This window comes from Gigantopelta aegis, chromosome 14, assembly GCF_016097555.1.
Source record: "Gigantopelta aegis isolate Gae_Host chromosome 14, Gae_host_genome, whole genome shotgun sequence".
NCBI lineage: Eukaryota > Metazoa > Mollusca > Gastropoda > Neomphalida > Peltospiridae > Gigantopelta > Gigantopelta aegis.
The window spans coordinates 20647522-20659672 of NC_054712.1; positions in this window are offsets into that span (position 1 = coordinate 20647522).

A 12151-nucleotide genomic window follows, 5' to 3' on the forward strand; every position below is an offset into this window, starting at 1 on the left:
AACAAGAAGATCACTCTCAATGTCAGATAGCAATAAGGTATATATACAAAACACTGCTAAATAATGTCACCTCAATAGTACTGAACAGATTATAAATAAAATACAATAAAGTATATGTGCGAAGTCATTTCAATTGAATAGTAGCTACTAGCATACTCCACATCATTATCAATATACAATCTTTGGACAAAGTGAAACACAGATGACCATCATCCAGACCAAAGTAGAAGGAATAATCGGGAGGCTATTTCACAAAGTTCTTTTAAACATCATGGACAAAGTAAACACAGATGAGTATCCTCCAGACCAAGGTAGAAGGAGTAATCGGGAGGCTATTTCACAAAGCTCTCTTAAACAACATGGACAAAGTGAAACACAGAAGAGCATCCTCCAGACCAAGGTAGAAGGAGTAATCGGGAGGCTATTTCACAAAGCTCTCTTAAACAACATGGACAAAGTAAACACAGATGAGTATCCTCCAGACCAAGGTAGAAGGAGTAATCGGGAGGCTATTTCACAAAGCTCTCTTAAACATCATGGACAAAATAAACACAGATGAGTATCCTCCAGACCAAGGTAGAAGGAGTAATCGGGAGGCTATTTCACAAAGCTCTCTTAAACATCATGGACAAAATAAACACAGATGAGTATCCTCCAGACCAAGGTAGAAGGAGTAATCGGGAGGCTATTTCACAAAGCTCTCTTAAACATCATGGACAAAATAAACACAGATGAGTATCCTCCAGACCAAGGTAGAAGGAGTAATCGGGAGGCTATTTCACAAAGCTCTCTTAAACATCATGGACAAAATAAACACAGATGAGTATCCTCCAGACCAAGGTAGAAGGAGTAATCGGGAGGCTATTTCACAAAGCTCTCTTAAACAGCATGGACAAAGTGAAACACAGAAGAGCATCCTCCAGACCAAGGTAGAAGGAGTAATCGGGAGGCTATTATTTCACAAAGCTCTCTTAAACATCATGGACAAAGTAAACACAGATGAGTATCCTCCAGACCAAGGTAGTAGGAGTAATCGGGAGGCTATTTCACAAAGCTCTCTTAAACATCATGGACAAAGTAAACACAGATGAGTATCCTCCAGACCAAGGTAGAAGGAGTAATCGGGAGGCTATTTCACAAAGCTCTCTTAAACATCATGGACAAAATAAACACAGATGAGTATCCTCCAGACCAAGGTAGAAGGAGTAATCGGGAGGCTATTTCACAAAGCTCTCTTAAACAACATGGACAAAGTGAAACACAGAAGAGCATCCTCTAGACCAAGGTAGAAGGAGTAATCGGGAGGCTATTTCACAAAGCTCTCTTAAACAACATGGACAAAGTGAAACACAGAAGAGCATCCTCCAGACCAAGGTAGAAGGAGTAATCGGGAGGCTATTTCACAAAGCTCTCTTAAACAACATGGACAAAGTGAAACACAGAAGAGCATCCTCCAAACCAAGGTAGAAGGAGTAATCGGGAGGCTATTATTTCACAAAGCTCTCTTAAACATCATGGACAAAGTAAACACAGATGAGTATCCTCCAGACCAAGGTAGTAGGAGTAATCGGGAGGCTATTTCACAAAGCTCTCTTAAACAACATGGACAAAGTGAAACACAGAAGAGCATCCCCCAGACCAAGGCAGAAGGAGTAATCGGGAGGCTATTATTTCACAAAGCTCTCTTAAAGATAATGACATCGTCCTTGCAATTCTTTCTGCGTTACACAAGACCATGAAGTTGTGAGAGTTTGGTGAATTAGGCCCCAGGTGTGTACTAGCCTATGCACCGCCCACGCTAGATGATGTACATACATGTAACCGAATACAAACTAACCCATATATTAAGTGTTTCTAAATTTAATGTCAGTGAGCAGACATGAAACGATGCAGATTCACCCAATAGTCTTTTAAATTAAAGTAAAAACAGTACAAGCAAACAACTTGCCCAAACCAATTGTTGGATTTCCTGAGAATGTTGCGAGAGGTTTTGTATGTGAGTGTGTATGTATGCATTATGAGCGTGTCTAATACATGTGTATGTATGTCTATGTATTATGTAAACTATATGTGTACATAAAACACACAGTGAACACTTGACTAAACTAGATTCAAGGCAGAATGAACAATTCCAGCAAAATACAATCTGAGCTGTGTTCACAAATACAGATACTAAAGATTGTTAACTGTTGTTTTCAGTGGAGGTGTACAAATATGTCTGGTTACGGATCCGGATACGGCAAAGATTGCTAACTGTTATTGTCAATGGAGGTGTTCAAATATGTCTGGTTACGGATTCAGATACGGCAAAGATTGCTAACTGTTGTTTTCAGTGGAGGTGTTCAAATATGTCTTGTTACGGATTCAGATATGGCAAAGATTGCAAACTGTTGATTTCAGTGGAGGTGTTCAAATATATCTGGTTACGGATCTGACAAAGATTGCTAACTGTTGTTTTAATTAAGGTGTTCAAATATGTCTGGTTACGGATCCAGATACGGCAAGGATTGCTAACTGTTGTTTTCGGTGGAGGTGTTCACATGTCGGTTACGGATCCAGATACCTCAAAGATTTCTAACTGTTGTTTTCAGTGGAGGTATCCAAGTATGTCTGGTTACGGATTTAGATACGGCAAAGATTGCTAACTGTTGTTTTCAGTGGAGGTGTTCAAATATGTCTGGTTACGGATCCAGATACGGCTTCTGGATACGGACACGATTATTTTGATCGGTCCATATAGCAACTGAAGTCGTATCCGCATGCCAAACCGCACGCTGGAAGTTGATAAAAATAGCTTCCCTGACTTGTTTCTTCTGGAAAGACGTGTTGCATTTATTGCACTTATATGTTGCATTACATTTTATAACCGTACATAGGTGAATTGAATCCATTGTCGGATCCTGTATCCGTATGCATATACCACAAGATTGGATTCCTTATTTGTGTATATGTGAATATAGCTAACGGTATATGTAAATTCAAGAGTTCTGGATAAGACATTTTGCATGCAAGCTCATTTGTCATTTGTCACCGTACAAGGCCCAATTTCACAAAACATCATAAGCCTAGTTTTGCACGTAAACATAAATCTACGACTAATACAAACCACAATTCTTATTAGTATTATAGTTCAACAGATATACCGGGTAGTTTGAAGAACACTTATTTTCTTTTCTTTTGTCCTTAAAATACTCCAGCTTCCGAAATGACGTAATTTTCTGCGTGAAATAAACGCATGACCTGTATAACTGTTAGTAGCAGACGTAAACTGTATGTTACGTATTAATACATAATCAGCTAACTCAATTTATCTTTGTCTTTGGTTTATTGTTTATTGTTTATTTTATATTTCATTTCAACTTATTTTCGTGCTTATATTCAATTAAGGTTCAAGCACGCTGTCCTGGACACACCTCAGCTATCTGAGCTGTCTGTCTAGGACAGTGCGTTAGTTGTTACTTGGTTAGTGGTTAGTGAAAGAGAAGAGGGTGTAGTGGCCTATTGAGCCCTTAAGAACTTGCTCTGGGTGGGAGCCGGTACCGGGCTGCGAACCCTGTACCTACCAGACTGTAATCCGATGGCTTAACCATTGCACCACCGAGGCCTGTTGGATTTTATAACTGGTTTAGTGATGTAATAATTTTTCACACGTACATGCATTTTTAAAAAGCTTAACCCACTTGACAGCCGGCGCATACTGACAAAGCAGTTAATAAAAATAGAACAAAATAAAACTACAAACAATATCCAACCCCCCCCCACCCCCGTCACCCCCCCAAAAAAAACCAAAAAAAACAAACACCCAACCCCCCAAAAACCCCACAAACAAACAAACATAAATATTATAATTATATATGATATGAAATGAATGTTACTCTCCTAATCATGATCTACTTCAGAGACACACTGTCAAATTTTAATCAAATATATATCACCGAGTACACTTCACTAATAGTTTCTATACCTTAAGTGATATACGTACATGGGCGGATCCAAGGGGGGGGGGACCAGGGGGACGCGTCCCCCCAAAACATTTTTCAAGTGCCCTCAAAATGTCCAAGTGCCCTTTTTGTTTGTAGAATTTTTTTTTTTTTAAGTAAACAATAATTATATTGTAGATAAATGAAATCAAGATTTTCGTGTACATGCGCAAGCTTGCAGATATGTGTCTGTGTTATTGAGTCTCAGTGGGGCCCCATTGAGGTTCTAACGCGAGTGACGCCAATTTACTTCATTATTGCTAGTATATTATGACGTAGAACTGTAGGAATTCATATTAATTGTAAATATCAAAACTTGTAGTACGGTGCCCTTTTGACGAGTCAATGTGCCCTTCTTTTTTGGTCCCCCCCTAAAAATATTTCCTGGATCCGCCCATGACGTATGAGCATATTTTCACCACTAATAAGTAGGATTCCATTGGTTGTTATACCACACCCCGGATAAAGTTTATATTAGTAAAACATGAACAAGTAGGTGGTATTATCTGACCATGATTTAAGTGTCACCGGTTTTCATACCACACCCCGGGTTACGTTTATATTAGTAAAACATGAAAAACATCAAGCAGATGCTATTAGTTGATTTATGATCCAAGAATGTTGACTCATGGGAAGAAAAGTAAATTATAATAAGGATACAATGTCATACTAAAACTATACCCTCAGGGAACATTTTGTTTTTACAATTTTGATTAGCAATATTTCTTATCAATTAAAAATTGATTTGCAACTACTGTTCGATGTTTAAAGGGACATTCCTGAGTTTGCTGCAATTTTTAAGATGTTATCGACTTTTTAACGATTGTAATTACATATAAAATATTTTTTTCTGCATAAAATATTAGTGGCTGTATATTAAACGTGTTTATGATCGTTCTAATATTTGTACTAGGTTAAATTTCATTTTATTTCCTAAAATATTGTTTTTTCGTACGTACGAAATTATTGAAGACAAAATCCAGTTTGGGCTTCTTTGAAATATTAAGACGACCAGAAACACATTGAATATACAGACACTGATATTCTAAACAAGAAAATATATTTAAAGGGACATTCCCGAGTTTGTTGCATTGTAAGATGTTTCCGACTAATAAAATATTAATACGATTAAACTTACATATTAAATTTTCTTGTATGTATATAGGACAATATTTCTAAATGAAAAATTAAACATGTGATATATTACACATATTGCCTTTTATTTCGTGTGTAAAGAGTACAATTCATCACCCTCATCTCAATTTAGTTGTGTACTGTGCATCACTTACATGTTAGAACAAGCATACTGAATGCACTACATTACCTCCTAACAGAGAACAGACTCGTATTTACTCTCGTAACCCAGAAATGAGAAAAACAATTTGATAAATTTAATCTATATTAATCAAATAATTAATCCACTGTCAAAGATCACTTCTCTCATGCTGACTCGTACAAAACCAAGTACTGCTGGAATGCACACTAAATTGAGAAACAATGTGTGTTTCAAACATACATGGCAGATTGTAGTCATCAGCAGGATAAGTTTGAAAACACTGACCCAGTAATGGCTGCCCCTGTCGACATTAATTATATTCACTAGTAATTAGGTAAACTGCTCTAAGTGTATCAGTTGTAAGCAGGTAACCCCAGTCATTTCACAAAGAGTACTTGATTGAAAACAGCTGCATCCATACTGTTCTAAAATTAATTTAAAATGCCGCCACTTACTATGAAAGGAAAATATAGTTTCAATAAGGGACATTTCCCAAACAACAAATGTACAAAACGTAGAAACGTAACAACATCTACTGCTAAAAGTAGGAGGACAGTCAGACTGTGAAAATCAATGACTGAAAATGTTATCAACTGTCAAGCCCATGGAGTACAAGTGAGCGGTGAAATGTCGGCTGGTGAGCCGTATCGGCTTTTACGTTCAGTACCAGACGACCCACCAACTGAATTGGAAATAATTTTCAAAGAAAGTACCCGACTCAAGGTAACTGATTTCATGTCTTAGAGTAGACACACTACACATTTTGATATACTTGCTTTAATGGTACTTATTTACATTCTATGGCTGAACATTGCTCAAAAATTAACAAAATGATAAGGACATTTATGCCGAAATGTAACATTTTGCCCAAGAAATTATTGAATGAACTAGAATTGCAGACCAAAATAGAAGTAAAGTTTGTTTTATTTAACGACGCCACTACAGCACATTGATTTTTTATCTTGTCATCGGCTATTGGACGTCAAAAATATAGTCATTCTGACACTGTTTTAAGAGGAAACCCGCTGTCGCCACATAGGCTACTCTTTTACGACAGGCAGCAAGGGATCTTTTATTTGCGCTTCCCACAGGCAGGATAGCACAAACCATGGCCTTTGTTGAACCAGTTATGGATTACTGGTCGGTACAAGTGGTTTACACCTACCCATTGAGCCTTACGGAGCACTCACTCAGGGTTTGGAGTCGGTATCTGGATTAAAAATCCTATGCCTCGACTGGGATCCGAACCCAGTACCTACCAGCCTGTAGACCGATGGCCTAACCACGACGCCACCGTCATCTTCATCTCTATTACCTCTCTCTCTCTCTCTCTTTCTCTCTCTCTCTCTCTCTCTCTCTCTCTCTCTCTCTCTCTCTCTCTCTCTCTCTCTCTCTCTCTGTGTGTGTATACAGTGTGCGTGCGTACGTATGTACTGTTTATGTATATATACAATAATGCAATATACAGCAATGATTCGAGGCCCCCAACATTGACCTTGCTTATGTTTAAGTGGAAAATAAACAATAAATTATTTTACTTTTAGGAAAAGCCAGTACTTCTGATGTAAATTGGAGCTCTAGATAACTTACAACAGCTGAATGCAGTATCTTTATATTAACAAAGGACTGTCGTTTTGCCCCTCTCACCTAAATAAAATGTAGTTAGAGAACTTGAAGATCTTCGAGCTTTTCAAAGACGTCTTCATTTAAAGGACGTTTTCCTGGATCAATCTAGCTCAGATCATCTACGCCCATCCCTGTACATCAAGAAATTATAGATGAAGACTATGCTCTGGATTTGTATTGTCATCATTTGTATAAACAAATCAAGGGCCATGAGGATCCCTTAGTGAAGGATAATTTAATACGGACAGACCCTAATACTGTTATCGGCAAAGCGGACATGGGAGGTGGACTGTAGGTGACTACATCAAGACATGCCTTAACCACCTACAAGATATTTCAATATCTGTGGAAGTCGGGTCGAGTAACCTTATTAACGTGAATGTATCCAAACTAGGTTTCGTTCCGTTCTGTGGTTAGTGCGAACTTGTCCCGTGTGTAGGAGATTGAAATGTCTTTCGCCAGATGGTAGGCGCTCTCGTGACTTTTTGGAAGCCGCGTAGAACTGTCCTTCCTAAGTATAGTCACCACGGACGCAATTCTTCTACTTCGGCTTGAGCTTGTCACAAGCAATAGTCGATGGCGAGGTCTGGGGTTCCGGCGGGGCCGCTTCCGGAACTGTGAACTTCCTTCTCTTGATTTGTTGTATGGTGACATCAGCAACAACAACTAGAGGCCTCGTGTCAGGTCTAGCCGGCTGATCCTCCATAGCGATGTGACCATGGCTAGATTCCCTCGGTGGGACTGGGCCGAAGCCAGGGCCGGACTTAGACCTTGGGGGACCCGGGGCACTTCAGGTTCGGGGGCCCATCAGCATAGAAATTAAATTACATGTCAAATACAAAATACTAACTTTATAATTATTTTAAAATGTTTTTATATAAAAGACGTCTTTGGTCGGGGGGGGGGGGGGGGGGGGGGGGGGGGGGGGGGGATTTGGCAGGAGAGCCCGGGACAATTGCCCCCTTATAAATCCGGCACTAGCCGGAGCCACATTGGAGTCGTGATACGGGGCGCCAGGCAATCAGTCGGCGATCAGTCTTCCATGGTCCCCAACTGATCGCAGACTAGTCAAAACCCCCCCCCCCCCCCCCCCCCCCCCCCCCCGAACCCAAGAAAATCAATTTGCGACTAACCTGGGACCGGTCTGGGATCGGCAACTAATCTTCAACCTATAAAAACGCTTTGCGACCTTTGGACGACCAATTTGGTCGCAAGAAGGTTTTTTGATGCAACACCTGCAACCTTCTTGCGACCAAAATGACGAAAACTTGATTGGCGATCAGTGAAGACCAATTTAAGATCACTAAAGACTTTTTACGACCATCTGCAATCAACTTGCGACCACCAGAATTTGTTTGTGGTCGCGAGAGGTCGCAAGCCTAGTGTGACTGGGGTTTCAGTGAAGACCAAATTAAAATCACTAAAGACCTTGTTTACGACCATCTGCAACCAACTAGCGATCACCCGATTTTTTATTGATTTTTTGGTCGCAAGTGGTCGTAAGAGGTCGTAAACCTAGTGTGACTGGGGTTTTAGTCAAAGGCATGCCATATAGTGCAGACACGTGTTCAGGAATTTTAACTGTGAGGGGTCTAGACTGTGACTGTGGAAAATATATTGAGGAAAACAATTGCTTAATCATGAATCTCGGTCTACATCTGTATCTCTCGCTTTCCTTCCTTTCTTTTTTCTCATATTCTTTTGTATTTAATATATTTCCTTCCTCTGGTTATCCTCGACAGTTCAAATGTAGTTTAAATATAGTTATGTAATATAGTCGCCATGTATATTGTATGTAGCCTATATAGAAAATGGCGTGTTGAGGCGTCGTTAAACACTCATTTATTCATTCATTCATATAGAAGATGGCCTCGTAGGTTGTCAAACTTGTGCCCGATTCTTGCGTTCTTTGAACAATAAAATATGTTTTCAATCAATCAATCTCTCTCTATATCTGTCTATTCTAGAAACATTCAGCCGACCAGGAAATTTGATCCCTCTACATCAAGTTAATATTAAGCTAAATCAGTTAGCCAACAAGTTGACCAATTAATTAGCTAGTCTAAAGCTTCAGTCTAACTTGATACCAGACATAGCGTACGAGATAGGGGAGAAGGGATGCATGGGGTAAGTGCCCACCCCACTCACCCCTCCCCCACCCCTCCCCCCCCCCCAGTACAGGAGCAAATCTTCAAAGTCAGGCCAAAAGGATAAATAAATAGGGCAAAATGAGTTGGTCGCAAACCTTTTCACCATGTATATCCATATCATTATAAACACAATAACACAGTAATCCATGCAAAAATGCGTAGTGATTCATTTGCAACCCCCCCCCCCCCCCCCCCCCCCAATAGGAGCCCGTACGCCTATGGTAATGCTAATATGAATAAATGTTGTTCTCCAAATTCGGGCATTTTCGTTTTTAATTCGGGCAAACGTCAGCCTGCCCGCTTACAAAAATGGGAGCCCATGGATCCAGACATAGACAAGTTTCCATTGAGACTGGGCGAGACGTAGCCCAGTGGTAAAGCGCTCGCTTGATGCCCCTGGTACATCAAAGGCCGTGGTATGTGCTATCCTGTCTATAGGATGGTGCATATAAAAGATCCCTTGCTGCTAATCGAAAAAAAAAGTAGCCCATGAAGTGGCGATAGCGGGTTTCCTCCCTCAATATTTGTGTGGTCCTTAACCATATATCCGGCGCCATATAACCGTAAATAAAATGTGCTGAGTGCATCGTTAAATAAAACATTTCCTTTCAATTGAGACGATATCTACATGTCCAGTTTTGTATGGTCAAGATTTTGCTAGTCTAGACTTTATCATTTTTATAAATAAGCACGAGGCTATCATGGGTGTCTGTAGCCTGGGGGTCAACCCCCCCCCCCCCCCCCCCCGAACTAGACCTAAAAAATAACAATATATATTCGCCTCTAGATCTAAAACTAAATAGACACATATTCGCCATTTAAAGTATATATGTTACCTAAATTTACGTAACTGAATATGTTCCCCATTGTCCAAGATATACTGTTTGGACAAAGGTCAAACTTCTTTTTATTTTATTTATTTTCCTAATATAAAATTATTCGATGACAAATCCAATTTAGACTACTTACATACGACCACAAACACATTGAATATACACTGACATTAGGGTGAAAGTGCCTAAAAGGCACCCCCTTAACATTGATGACGTGTAGGCTACATTCCAAAAGTCTGTGTTTATAACCACACAAACTATGACCGCCGATTTAATTAAAAATCATGTTTGGATCCTGTGAATTATACGTGTATATTATTTTTTGTTCTTAAATAATGACAGAAAAATAGGGTTAGGCATAAAGTGGGCCTTTTGTGAACACCGTTCTCGAGAGGCACCCCTCTGTTCTCAAGATGCACCCCATCATATTTTGTATTACTGCAATGGCCACAAAAGGTCCACTCTAGTCTCTCGTCTCTTAAACAACACATAACTCTTATTAGACTTCAGAAACTAAAATGTTTTATTGTAAATTCATGTGGCAATAAAAACATGTAACATTTAACGTTTCCTGGTCGTATAACAACATTTGCGTTTTTTAACAACACAAGTCACAAACAACAAACCAGTTTCACATACTTCATGACTGGCACTGTAGCCAATCTTCGGTCGGTGGATGACTGTACTTCTCGTGACAAAATACACAAAATATGCAGACGTTGCTTCCTTACCATCTTCATTATCATACCCCTTACCTGCCATTGCTCCAAGACGTGTTATTACTCTGGTGACAAATTTTCTTTTTAGCCTTATCCTTTCTCACACCATAACTCTTGCTGCCCCAATACGACTTTCCTCCCTCTTGTCATTCGTCTCCCTGACTCCTCTCCATACCTCTGTCCCTCAATGCACCTTTCTCAGTTAAATGTGTTTTTATTTGGGCATGAAGTTAACAGCTCTGCTGCCTGGGCATGTTTGTTCCTACTACGTGATTTGGCCTTAGGAATTGGGGAAAGTGCCAGTATTTGTTGTTTGATTTGTTGCGAATTTTGAAATGGTGTACATTCTACCCTTCTACAACATCAACATCGTGATCAGAGCCCCTTACACTCACTACAGTGTGCTCATTCTCACCACTATCTGACTGAACCCGACCTAAAACAGCCTGTTCAAGACTGAAAACTGCTTTCTCCTTATTTTCTACAGTGAGTTCTGGTACTATCACGTTATATCCAGACAGGCCATCAGCGTCCAAGTTTAGTAGGCTATGTTTAACCGATTTTAGCTAAACAATAAACATTTTATGTTATTTAAAGTTAATGTAAATACTAATTAAAGGCATACTGTCACGGATTTAAGGACCTCATTTCTCTAAAAATGGATAATAAATAAAAATTACATTAATTGTTGGAAACCAAATCCAGCTATCGCATAACCTTAACTGAACCATAATGGAGTGAAATCCATGTCATCCCTCTCGGCAATTTTATTTGTCTGCCCCCCCCCCCCCCCCCCCCCCCCCCCCCCCCCGTAAAATTTTGAAAAATTGACCCCTTCTAGGGCTATTCTGAGGTGTTTTCTGCTGGCTAGCCGAGCTGCTTTCTGACCCTATTTTTACGGAAAGAAATTACATTAAAAATCGGGATATGAAAAAATATTTCGCCTTGAGAAGGGGGTTTCGACACCCCCCCCCTCCCCCTGCGCACGCGCCTGTATCAATATGCATTGCACAAGGTCACAGAACACGTGGACAAAACGTTTATGACGTAATTTCAACATCAATCTTTCGGAACATGCGCGAAAATGGTAATGGGCTTCTTAGGCATAGTGGGTGTTTTAGGCACTTTCCCCTAAATAAGAAAACCGGCCTCGGTGGCGTCGTGGCAGGTCATCGGTCTACAGGCTGGTAGGTACTGGGTTCGGATCCCAGTCGAGGCATGGGATTTTTAATCCAGATACCGACTCCAAACCTTGAGTGAGTGCTCCACAAGGCTCAATGGGTAGGTGTAAACCACTTGCACCGACCGGTGATCCATAACTGGTTCAACAAAGGCCATGGTTTGTGCTATCCTGCATGTGGGAAGCGCAAATAAAAGAACCCTTGCTGCTAATCGGAAGAGTAGCCCATGCAGTGGCGACAGCGGGTTTCCTCTTAAAATCTGTGTGGTCCGTAACCATATGTCTCACGCCATATAACCGTAAATAAAATGTGTTGAGTGCGTCGTTAAATAAAACATTTCTTTCTTCTTCTTTTTTTCTAAATAAGAAACTACTGTATATTTAGTA